We start from the raw sequence: 11,896 nt of genomic DNA on the forward strand, positions 1-11,896 counted from the left end.
AAACAACACAGGCAAGAACATAAAGGATGCCTCTGCACTGCAGAAGTAATGCAGGTTGACACCACTTTAAACTGCCATGGCTCTAGGATTTGTTGTTCCGTGAGTTATTTCTATTATTATTATTATTATTATTATTATTATTATTAATACTATTATGGGACTCAGGGCGCCTTACAGTGTTTTTTAAAAAGTACAATAAAAACATACAAAAATAGTACGTTAAAACAGAATTAACTTACTGAAATATTAAAACAAATTGCCTGTTAAAATATCAAATGCAGTTTAATGACAAACCCTTGGCACTGCTTTTTATAGACGCTGAAAAAGCTTTCGACCAAGTCAATTGGAATTTCGTGTTAAAATTATTGGACAAAATGGAGATTGGACCAAATTATAAGAAGTGGATTCAAAATATATATAAAAATCAGGAGTCCTCATTGGTAATTAATAATGAATTGACGAAAAGTTATAAAGTGGACAAGGCTGTCCTTTATCCCCTTTACTATTTATAATCACGCTAGAAATACTAAACAATGCAATAGGAGCAAACAAAGAGATTGAAGGGGTCAAGATTTTGCAGATGATTTGATGATATCATTGACGAATCCAAATGAAAACATTAGTGAATTATTAAAAACAATTAGAGAATATGGTGAAGTATCGGGATTTCAAATAAACGAAGAAAAATCAACAATGTTAGTAATGAACTTGAAAGAAAAAAGATAAAGAAAATGTAAGAAAACAAATAAAATTTCAAATTGGAAAAGAAACAAAATATTTGGGGATTAAGATTACTACGAAAAATTCAGAACTATTTAAAGACAATTATAAAGTAAAATGGCAAGAAATTAAGAAAGACCTACAAAGATGGAGTAAAATTGGACTATCTTGGATGGGGAAAATATCAGCTATAAAAATGAACGTGTTACCCAAAATGTTATTCCTTTTTTCAAAATATACCAATTATACAAAATGTCAAACCATTCAGTATTTGGCATAAAGATATGTCTAAATTTTTATGGTCCAGGAAAAAACCCAGAATAAAATTTAAATATTTACAAGATGAAACAAATAAAGGAGGCCTAGCATTACCAAATTTTAAAAATATATTATTATGCCTGTTGTATGGATTGGCTTACAGATTGGATAACATTAAAACAAGAAAGAATGCTTAAATTAGAAGGGTCGGGATTTAGATATGGATGGCACAGATATCTATTTTACGATAAAGTTAAGGTCAACAAAGGCCCTTATCACACATGGGGGGTTTGCAGCTCATATCCGCAGTCACTCCTGTCTAGCAATGCGAATTAAGGTTAAAACGTGAAGTTTTACCACACCTGGTTGCCTTGCTGTTGTCCTTCTGAAGTGAGGGGGAAGCGGAGTCAGTTCAATTCCAAGCAAGTCACGTGATGCGGACTCAAGCAAAGGGGAGTGAGTGCACATTGTATTACCACACCAGAGGGCTCAGTGATTTGAATCGGCACCCTTGCGCATGCTCAGTGGGGCTCTGAACACTGTCCTCCTTCCCTGCCCCCTCCTTAGCTGTCATCTTTCATCGAGGTGAAGGAGGACGCAGGGGATGATGGGATCGGCGGCAGGGTGAAGGAGGGGTACAGATCGGGATCTAGGAGGTCATCTTTTGTGCTGCAGCACTGTCTTGCTGGCATAAAATAGTATTATTAAATTTTATAATGATCAGTTTTAAGTTTTTGATGAGGAAATTTGATTTCTAAATACTAATATCCACTTTTTATAATTCGAGGTTAATTTTATCTCATTTGTTTTATCCATATGTCTGATCTGTTGATTGTTAATAACAAGATTGGATTAGGCCTCTCTGGAAGAGATTGATTCTTCCATGCCCTTGTTTTAATTTAGACAACATATCACCTGTTGAATCTCTTCCAGCAGATCATTCAACAAATTGAGGGTGACTGAAGAAAAAAAGTATTTTGGATAGCAGCAGCCTGCCTAGACCTGCTGCTGATGAAGTAAATGGCCCCCAGAAGAACTGAGTGTACAGGTGGATTAGGCGAAGAAGGCAATCCAAAGGTAACCTGGACTCCACCATGTAGGGCTTTACAGGTAGCAACCAAGGCTTTACACATAGAGTTGCCATACCTCCGGACCTTGCAAGGAAGGAAAGTAGGACAAAATTTAAATGTAGAACACACAACCATGTGTCCTACATTTGAAATTTTTGTCCTATATTTCCCCTCGCCGCTTGGGCTCCGCCCGCCGCGATCGCAGCGCGCCCAGGGCCAGGCGGGGAGAGAAAGCCTCCCTGATGAAGGATTCCCTCCCCGCCTGGGCCGCCTTGCCGCGATCGCGGCGGGGAGGAGCCCAAGCGGCGCGGGAAAGCCTCCCCTTCTAAGGAGGTTTCGTCGCCGCCTGGGTCCCCGGCCCTCACCGCAATCGCAGCGGGGGGAGCGGAGGACCAAGCGCGCGACTGAACTCCGCCTTAAGGAGCTTTCAGTTGCCGCTTGGCCCGCATCGCCGCACTCGCCGGGAGCGGAGGCCCAAGCGGCGACTGAAAGCCTCCTCAGCTTGCCACATCCTGCCCAGGGCGGGGGCAAACCGGGGCGGGACCGTGCGGACCCGCCCCAAACCGGGAAAGTCCCGCCCCCAGGCGGGTATGGCAAGCCTATTTACACATTGCCTGGAAACTAATTGGCAGCTGTTCTTCAATTTAATCATCTTGGCTTCCAGGGAGAGCTCAGCTTGATCTGTGCTATTTTGCTGTTACTAGGACCCATTTGCTTGCTTTCATTCAGAACACCAAGCCTGACACTTCATACTTTCTAGGTGTAATGTGTGCAATGTCGGTACAGATGTATATGTTTTGAAGATATTAATAAACAGAACTAAAAATGTGTACTTAGAAATGAGCAAAATGTTTTAGCTTTTGCCATCTTCAGTTTGAAGATTGAGCTGCAAAGCCAAGTAGCGTTTGGGATCACTGTTTTTAACATTCTTCAGTGGATTATGGTCTTATCTAGGCTGAGATCCTGTGTGCGCTGGAGGGCTTAAGTCTGTGAATCTAGACATTCTTCCTTTTGTCACATTATTTTGAAGGCACCTTGGTACCAAACGGGGATAATCAGAGAAGCTTCGTGTTCTGCGCTGAAGTGCTGGCCCACTGGTTGCAGCAGTTTCCTTCGTCAGGATTGCAAACGTATGGTTCCTGAAGTGCATCTGCCGACCTGTAATTGTTTTGCCCATATACTGTAGATGACATCCTGTTTGTATGCATTCAGTCCTGTAAATAAGATTGTAGGGCTGGCAAGTTATATATTGTTTAATTAGTACAGTAGATCATTGCCGTTAGTGTTCTCTCCTCAAAGTAACAGTCTTGCTTAAGATATTTACAGGTGATGCAACACTTTCAGTCATAAGGTGTGATTCTGGACTGTCCATTCGTGTTTTCAGGACAGCTTTTACCAGCAGTCTCTAAATCTGGTGGCTGATGAAAAAGCTATAACTAAAGGCTTGCTGATTACTCTAGTAAGATGCTCAGAAAATTGTTAGCAACCGGTAGTTAGAAGATGCTAGATGACAAAATGCATTATGGTTGTTACTTGATTCATTTGTCTGTACAGCATACATGTATGTGCATGCACACACATGCACGCACACACATATGAACCAAGAAGAGCCACTGACTGCCAGTCAGTATAAAAAACAAGGTGGAGTGTGTTTTAGCTGACTAAGTGGGTTACAGACTGCCCATTTGGGGCGGCTGCCCGCCCCTTTCCCCGGTGTATCGGGCCTAAGTGGCTAGAACGGCAGCCGCTGAGGCCCTGATCCGCCGCTTTTCAAGCCCCAAGGACACTCCACGGCGCGCGGGGAGGAGGGAGAAAGGGCCCGCTTGGCCCCTTTCGCCTTTGGTCCGCTGGGCGCAGCCATCTGAAGGCTGCGCCCAGCGGACCAAACCAGGAAGGAGCTCCGAAACGGAGCTCCTTCCTGCTCCGTGCTAAGGGCACACTAAGCGTTCCTGGCGTGGAGTGAGGACGTCACGTCCGTGCCGCCCCGTATAGAGGCGGCGCAGTTTGTGACGTGTGGAACGGTTGCTCTATTTTGTGCGCGCTCCGCGGTGTCCTAGGATTGGGGGCATCCTTAAAGGACGCCCCTTTTAACCCAGACGGCGGGCGCATACTAAATGCCAGTTTGTAACAGGCCCTAGTGCAGTAGGACAGGCAATAGGTTATATGTTGTAAGACAAATTGCCTGTGTTGCCAAGTCATAGGCAAAGGCACCAATGGAAACCAATTTGAGTCAATTACAGTCATTCAATCTATCCATTTATTTCATGTTCTCAAGCACTCAGCCTGCTGTTGTCAGGAAAACCTAATACAGTGGTACCCCAGGATACGAAATACCCAGGTTACAAAATTTCCGGGGAATACGAAAAAATCCCATAGGAAATAATTTGTCCGGGTTACGAATGTTTTTTTCGGGTTACGAAGAAAATTTTTGTTGTTTTTTCAGCTTTTTGCACGAACGCGGCTTTTCCCCATTAGCTAGCGCTATGGGTTTTCGGCTTGCGAAGGCTTTTTGTTACGAAACGGCCGCGGAACGAATTAAATTCGTAACCCGAGGCACCACTGTAAATGGGAACATTTAATGTGGACTGGAAGTATCAATCCAACAAAAAAACAGCTTTCCTTCACCTGGATATATTCCAGATGTTGCAACTCCCAGATCCCCCAGCAGATGAAGTAAAACCATTACACTTGATGTTTAATCTGATGGATAGTTGGTATAAAGATTCGAATGTCACTGGGGGTTTGCCTTTGGTAATGTCATGTTCTGTTTGCTTTCAAACACAGCTGTGCCAACTTGGCGCAACTAGAGCAGAAGAGACACCTTTCAAGCTCCGATCAACAGCAAAGTTACAAAAATGGACCACCAGATGTGAAAGCTCACCATTCCGAAGCCTCAGTAGATCCAAAGACAAAGCACACACCACCCGGAATAGGCAATGTCTGGAGATATTGAAATACAGAATGATCAATGGGATATATTGATAAAAATGGACATGTATTTTTACTGTATGTATAAGAGATTGGTGTATCTTTTCTTTTCCATGTATAGGTATGAATGTAATTTTAAATGGATTGTCTGTATATTTGTTTGTTTGCTTGCTTTTATTTTACGGGTGTTTCCTCTCTAAAATGGGATCCTTCTTTCTTGCCTATTTTCCACATCATGGCCAGTGGTAGACTCATCCTGAGGATCCTTCTGCAGGGAGGGAGACCAAGTGGACAACCTGATGGCTAGGGCACATATAGGGGACACATAAAGCTTCAGGAGAATGTCATCAAGGTGTGGGTGGGAAGCCAGAATATGTGGCTGTGTGGGAGGAAATTGGGTGGAATAAAGAAGAACAGCCATGTTCTCTTGGGCCCCCAGAGGCAACTGTGTTGGCCTTGATCAGTGGCTTACTGCTGTCAGGCTGTAATTTGCTTAGAAGTGACTTTTGGGCCCGAACATAACTTCTGATTGCTAAAATGATGGCACTGCTACCAACCACCGTTTAGCATGGGAACAACTTTCTCGAATAAGGTTGGAAAAGTATATAAGGTAATTATGACCACAGACGTGTGATACATGCATTCAGTCTTGACAATGAGGAAATCAAAATACTTAAAGAATTCCTGTATTAGGATCAAACATTGATCAGAATGCAGTCAAGAAATAAGAGATTAGGAATGGAAGGCAGCTATGAAAGAACTAGAAAAGCTACTGAGAGTAAAGATATACTACTGAGGACAAAGTTGGAATTGCCAAGGTTATCGTATTCTCTATCAGTACATATGGATGCGAGAGCTGGAAAATAGAGGAAGCAGACAGACGGGAAATCAGTGGATTTGGTGGGTGCTGGAGAAGAGTGCTGAGAATACAATGACAGCCAAAAAGACAAACATGGGTCTGAGGACATAAAGTCGAGCTCACTTTGAAGCCAGAAGGATCAAAATGAAGCTGAAGTACTTTGGCCACATAATGAGAAGACATATCACTAGAAAAAGACAATAATGCTAGGAAAGGTAGAGGGTAGAAGATGGAGGGAAGGCCTCCTGCCAGATGGAGGGACTTAATCATGAGCGTCTGAAACTGATGGGTATTTACACAGGGGAAAATGGTGGAGATAAACAGTGATTAACCCACCCTGAAAATCATGCAATTGATATTAAAATGTGATTAAAATGAGTTAACACAAGCGTCATTACTCCATGAATTACCAGGGAAAACCAAGAAATAACAGACAAGAGTCACTCCGGGAAACCCCCGCAAATCATTTGCTACTATTTCTTGCTTGGTTATTCATGGGTTAATGGCATTTTAATCACCTTTTGTCCTTGGACGTTGTGTGAAAACCATTTGTGCAATTGAGCGATTTCACCGGTTCATTCACGGGATAATAGTGCTTTGACCATGACGTCATGTGAAAAACCATTGTGCCCATTGATGGGATTATCATGGGTTAATCACCATTTATTCTCTCCAGTTTTTCTCCATGTTGATAACTCCTATTAGAGAAGTGGACAATAGGGATTTTGGAGAATGTCTGATCCTACAGGGTCCCACAAATCTAGTCCGATATTTAAGGGAAGATAAAACATAACATTGTGCTTTGGTCAAGCCTCACCTGAAATACCAGGTCAGTTGTGGGTGAAAGGTCTGAAAATCATGCCCTATAAGGCTGGGGTAGGCAGCTTACGCTCGCGGGCCGGATTCGCCCGGCACAGGCCTTGGGACCTGCCCCAGCCTGGTCCTGCCGCCCATTGTCCAGCCAGAGCCTTTGGCCCCTTTTCATGAGTGTTGTGTGGGGCCTTTGGCTCTCATGGAGGAGGCAGGAGCAGGAGGGGGCCATTGTCTATAGAAGCCTCAGAAAATATGCATTTATATTAACATTTTTTAAAATCAGCAAATTTTTTACATGTGTCCTGCTTTTTTTATAAAAAGTATCCTCCATTTGAAAATTTTGTCCAACATTTGTCCCGTTATTTATTTAATCTTTAAACAAATATTTATTATTTATTTTTTGGCTTCGGCCCCAGTTGTCTGAGGCCGCAACCCGGCCCCCGGCTCAAAAAGGTTGCCTACCCCTGCTATAGGAGTTGACGTAGGAAGATGGCTATTTTAGCCTGGAGAAGAGAGAGATGGTTGAAAGGTGATATGATAGCTTCGTTGATATTTGAAGGAATGTCTATTGAAGATGGAGCAATTTGTTTTCTGCTGCTCAGAGAATAGGACCCAGAGCAATGGAGCACAAACTCCAGCAAAGATAGAGTTTCTCAACATAGCATAGGAAGAAACACTGTTCAACAGTGGGAGATGAAGTGGGCAGAGGTTGGATAGCCATCGGATCGGTGAGGGAAGCTTTTGATTGTGTATCCTGCATGATAGAATGGGGTTGACTCGTTGGTCCCTGGTATGATTCTATGATTCTCTCCCAGCAATTTTATGTAGATATTAAATAGCCCAGACAAACAAAACGCAGTCATTTGAAATATTGTGTGCGAGAAAAGTTGTACCAATATCATGGATATCTAAAAAGACCAATACATGGGGTACTAGAGCAAATCATGTTTGAACTCTCCTTAGAAGACAAATGACGAAATGGAGGAAACACAACTCACTAAAAAACCACTAGCAAGGAAAGCAAAGGCCTATTGGTGAAGAGCAAACTTGCCACCATCAAAGCAGATTGGAGCTCCTTAGCCAACATGGAGCAACATTTTAAAGGTAAGTCTTGTCAGGGTAGTGGTCTTCCCAGGGTTTCTTTAGTTTCATAAAGAAAATGCTAGGTGTTTTGCATGCACTGCAGTTGTGAAGGGACACTTCAGATAATAACTGTCTTCCACTCATTTAGCATCTTTTTGACAGTTTAATTGCCAACTGTGATAGACCTCTCTCAGACTGGCCCAGTAGTTCCAACCCTCCTCTCCCACCACCACCATTGCTCACTTTTCCCTTTATAATCGTCCCTTCCAATTTGTGAGGGGTCCATTCCGGCCCCCTGTGAATTGGAAAAACTGCAAATATTTAAATCTCATTGATTAAAATGGGTGTGTGCTCCCATGCGCGGGTGTCACACCATTTTGTCCCTCCTTACTTGCCAGGCCTGCGACAGGGATTGAGGAGTGTACTCTCAATCTTTCCTTGTATGTAATACTCTGGTGCCAATCTGATCACTACTGTGGACAAACAGCAGTTCTAATCTCTGGGTTCGAGAATAATAAATTTGACCATTTCTCCATCTCCATTCTCAAATGAAACAGTTGGATACAGTGGTAGTAAATAAAACAAGTAAAGATTTTTATTATATAACTGTAAGGTTATAGTGATTTAATCTTGAAGGGGGGTAACGAAACTTAAATATAATAGAGAATAGAAGAAAACAGTATAAAAGTTGGCCCTAGTGATACAACTGACCTTTTATGAGAATACTTTATGATAATGTTTTTTGTTCCTCTTCATTAGTAGACTAGGATGTGGAGCAATGGAGCAACTATCTTTGTTTATGTGATAACAAGATGTAGGTTAAATGATAAACTTTTTTTTTCACCTAAAATTAAGATTTGAAAAATAGAAAATATAGAAGTACTGTCTACAAAGTATCATAGAACAAATAGAAGAAAACAGAAATTGTGATTTTCCATGGAAGGTAGATAAACTAAAGTAACGCTTTTTTTTTTTTTGTTGTAAAACGATTTTTCCTTTCCCTCAACGCTCCTTTTTACTCTTTTTCATCCTTTTTTACTATATTGCGGTAAGTATGTAATTTTATATTAAAAACTAATTTTAAAAGATTTATTATATAACAAGAAGATAAACATGAATATTCTGAAACTCTATTCTCATTAACAATGAACAGATTTTCCCCATCTCAGGCTGCCCTGATATGGTTCATTTTCTCCTTATCTGACTCTTTACCATACAGGCCTCTACCCTGCATCCTTCCCTTACTGGATTTAAAATGGCAAGAACAACTTTCTCTACTATTTCTGTTCACTTCACCATTTCCAGATCCAGAGTTGGCCCTGGGGAGCTATGAAGAGATCCATTTTCTGCTTTTATGCAGAGGCTTTGGGGGGGCTTCCAAAACGTCTTCAGATATCAGCTCTTCATTTTCTTGTCCCTTTTGCCCATAGATCTCCCATGATCATCTGGTGGCTGGAGGTCAGTGAAATTTCCTGCTCCACATTCAGGTTGATCTCTGGTTTCATCTTTGTAAAGTCCCCCTGTTGGTTACAGAAAGAAGCCAGACCTGTTTTGAGGAAACAAAACACATTATCAAAAGAAAAGTTCCAATTGCTTTTAATCTCCTGCATGCTTTACTCTGGGGTCAAAAGCTAGCTGCATTGTTTGCTGATTTGGCTGGGGAAGAGCAATCTAAGAAGAATGGTGAACGCTCCTTCATGGAGGTCTTTATTCAGAGACTGGATGGCCATCTCTCAGGAGTGCTTTAGTTGTGTACTCCTAGCAACAAAGGATGCCTAAACAGCCCTTGCACTCCTTCCAACCCCATGATCCTAAGACACCTGGGAGTTGTAGCCCAAGACATTTGGGGATATTCAGCTAGGTCTGCCTGCTTAATGGAAAACTGGTGTCCCTTTTCAAGTTACGGTCTCCATTAATAGGTCTCCCCAAATGCTCATCATATGAGTCAAGAAAACACATGGCCCCCCTTTCAGATGTTCCTTCACTGATTTTTTAAACTCTGTGAACTAAGAGACTATTAACTAGGCCAGGAAAGCAGATCAAATAATGATCAATTAAGTGTTTCTATGCCTGATTCTACCTTTAATGCACCAATGTCAATAAAAAAGAGAAACCCTGCCCATTCCCAGGTAGCAGATTTGGGAGATATTTGGGGTGAAAATAAAATAATATCTCTCAGAGCAGGAATTAAAAAAAAAGATTATTCTGGCAAGCAAGATCATGATGAATGAGGAATCACAGCGGGCCCTTGGTCTCCACTGGCGTTTGGGTTCCAGGATCAGCCGGGGATACCAAAATCCATGAATACTCAAGTCCCCATTAAATACAATGGCATAATAAAATGGTGTCCCATATGTAAAATGGCAAAATCAAGGTTTCCTTTTGGAATTTATCTGTATCTATTTTAGTACTTTCATATCTCCCTAATCTGCCATCCATGGTTGCATCAGTGGATTTAAAAACATTCCTTGGAAATGGAAGGGCTGACTGGTTTTCCTACAGCACCAAAGAAGAGCTCTGGACTCCCACTACCACAGAATTTCAGTGTCTATGTACAATGTGAAAACAAAGGACAAGTAAAGAAAAGTATCCATTTGAAATGTGTGCTGTGCAGGAGAGATCTACAGTATCAAAAGCAAATGAAGGCTTCTCCTGATGTTTCGCCAGCATCTGTGGCTGGCATCCTCAGAGAATGCTTTGCCTGAAAAAAAGTTATGTGTGTGTGTGTGTGTGTGTGTGTGTTGTGTGTGTGTGGTGTGTGTGTGTGTACTGTGTGAGCCTGGGAATGCAGGAGTGTTGCAAGTTTATTGTTCTGTGCTGATGATGGCTGGGAGGCTAATGCCAAAGAGGATTAGTGTCTGCTAATTGGTGATTATGATCTGCTGGGAAAGCCCCTGACTCTGAGTGGGTTTCCCATTTGCATTTGCTGAGTCTGCATTTTGCTATTCCTCAGGACTGGTAGCCAAATTTTGTTCACTTTAAGGGTTTCTTCTTTCCGGTTGAAATTATCCAGATGTTTGTGGTTTCACAGGCAATGCACAGGGAAGGTGCCAGACACAGAGTGGATGGCGAAACGTCGGAAGAAAACCTTCTAGAACAGGCCACACAGCCCAAAAAAACCCACAAAAAATCTGGATACTCATTTTAACAACCTACAAAAGATGGAAGGCGGTGAGATGACCTTGGTTTTCTTTTGGAATTCATCTGTATCAATATTAGTACTTTCAAGCTATCAATGGTTGAATCCATGGATAAAAAAATTCCTCCAGCTATGGAGAGCTATGGACACCATGCAATTGTACCAGCACACGCCACACAATGGGCAAAATTTGTGAGCTAGCCATACCTGTATCTGGGGTTTTCCATGCTGGCAAAAAGTCTAATTTACTGCTTCTGTGATCTCTTCTTCCGCACGGGGTTCTCTGCGGGCATCCTCTTCTTCTGGGACCTCAGGTAGCTCTCTTGTGAGACACTTTGGAGGGAATCTAGCACCGTCTGTGAGCATCCACTGTTCCTCAGGAGCAACAGTTTTCTTTGGAGATTCCACAACCTCTTCCCCAAAGCATTAAGCTTGTCTCCCAGGGCACGAGTTCATTCAATGGGAAATCGTGCACGGCAGCCCTCAAGGCAATGAGCTTATCTTGGTGGGCACCATCTCCTCCCGTAAGGCATCTCTCAGAGCATCTTTCAAGGCCTCCACATTCTTTGCAAGGCACATACTCTATTCTGTGATCCAGCCTGCAGGAATATCTTCAGGTTGTACCACTCCTCCCACACAGCCAACATCTTCCGTGGGAAAACCCCACATGGTCTTCACTTTTCTCCACTGGTCACACATCTCCTTCAGTGGGACATCTTGCAAGGCATCCCACAGGTGGCATCCTGCTTCTCCTGAGCTGGGGCATCTCTTGAAAATCCAGCATGGCATCATGCAAAACACACCTGTGATCTCACGGCCAGAGCACTCAGCTTCTTCAGTGGGACCTAATCTTAGGACATCCTGCATGGCTCCAGCTTCTCCAGCAAACACCCACCTCCTCTTGTGTGGTCTTCCCATGAGGCGTTGCTGAATGCATCCACCAAATCCTGGAGTTCATCCATTGTGTTACCAGATTGATATCCCACAGGCAAAGTCCAGTTCTTTCACTTTTTCCAGAGGGCATCT

This window comes from Sceloporus undulatus, chromosome 2 (genome assembly GCF_019175285.1).
Source record: "Sceloporus undulatus isolate JIND9_A2432 ecotype Alabama chromosome 2, SceUnd_v1.1, whole genome shotgun sequence".
NCBI lineage: Eukaryota > Metazoa > Chordata > Lepidosauria > Squamata > Phrynosomatidae > Sceloporus > Sceloporus undulatus.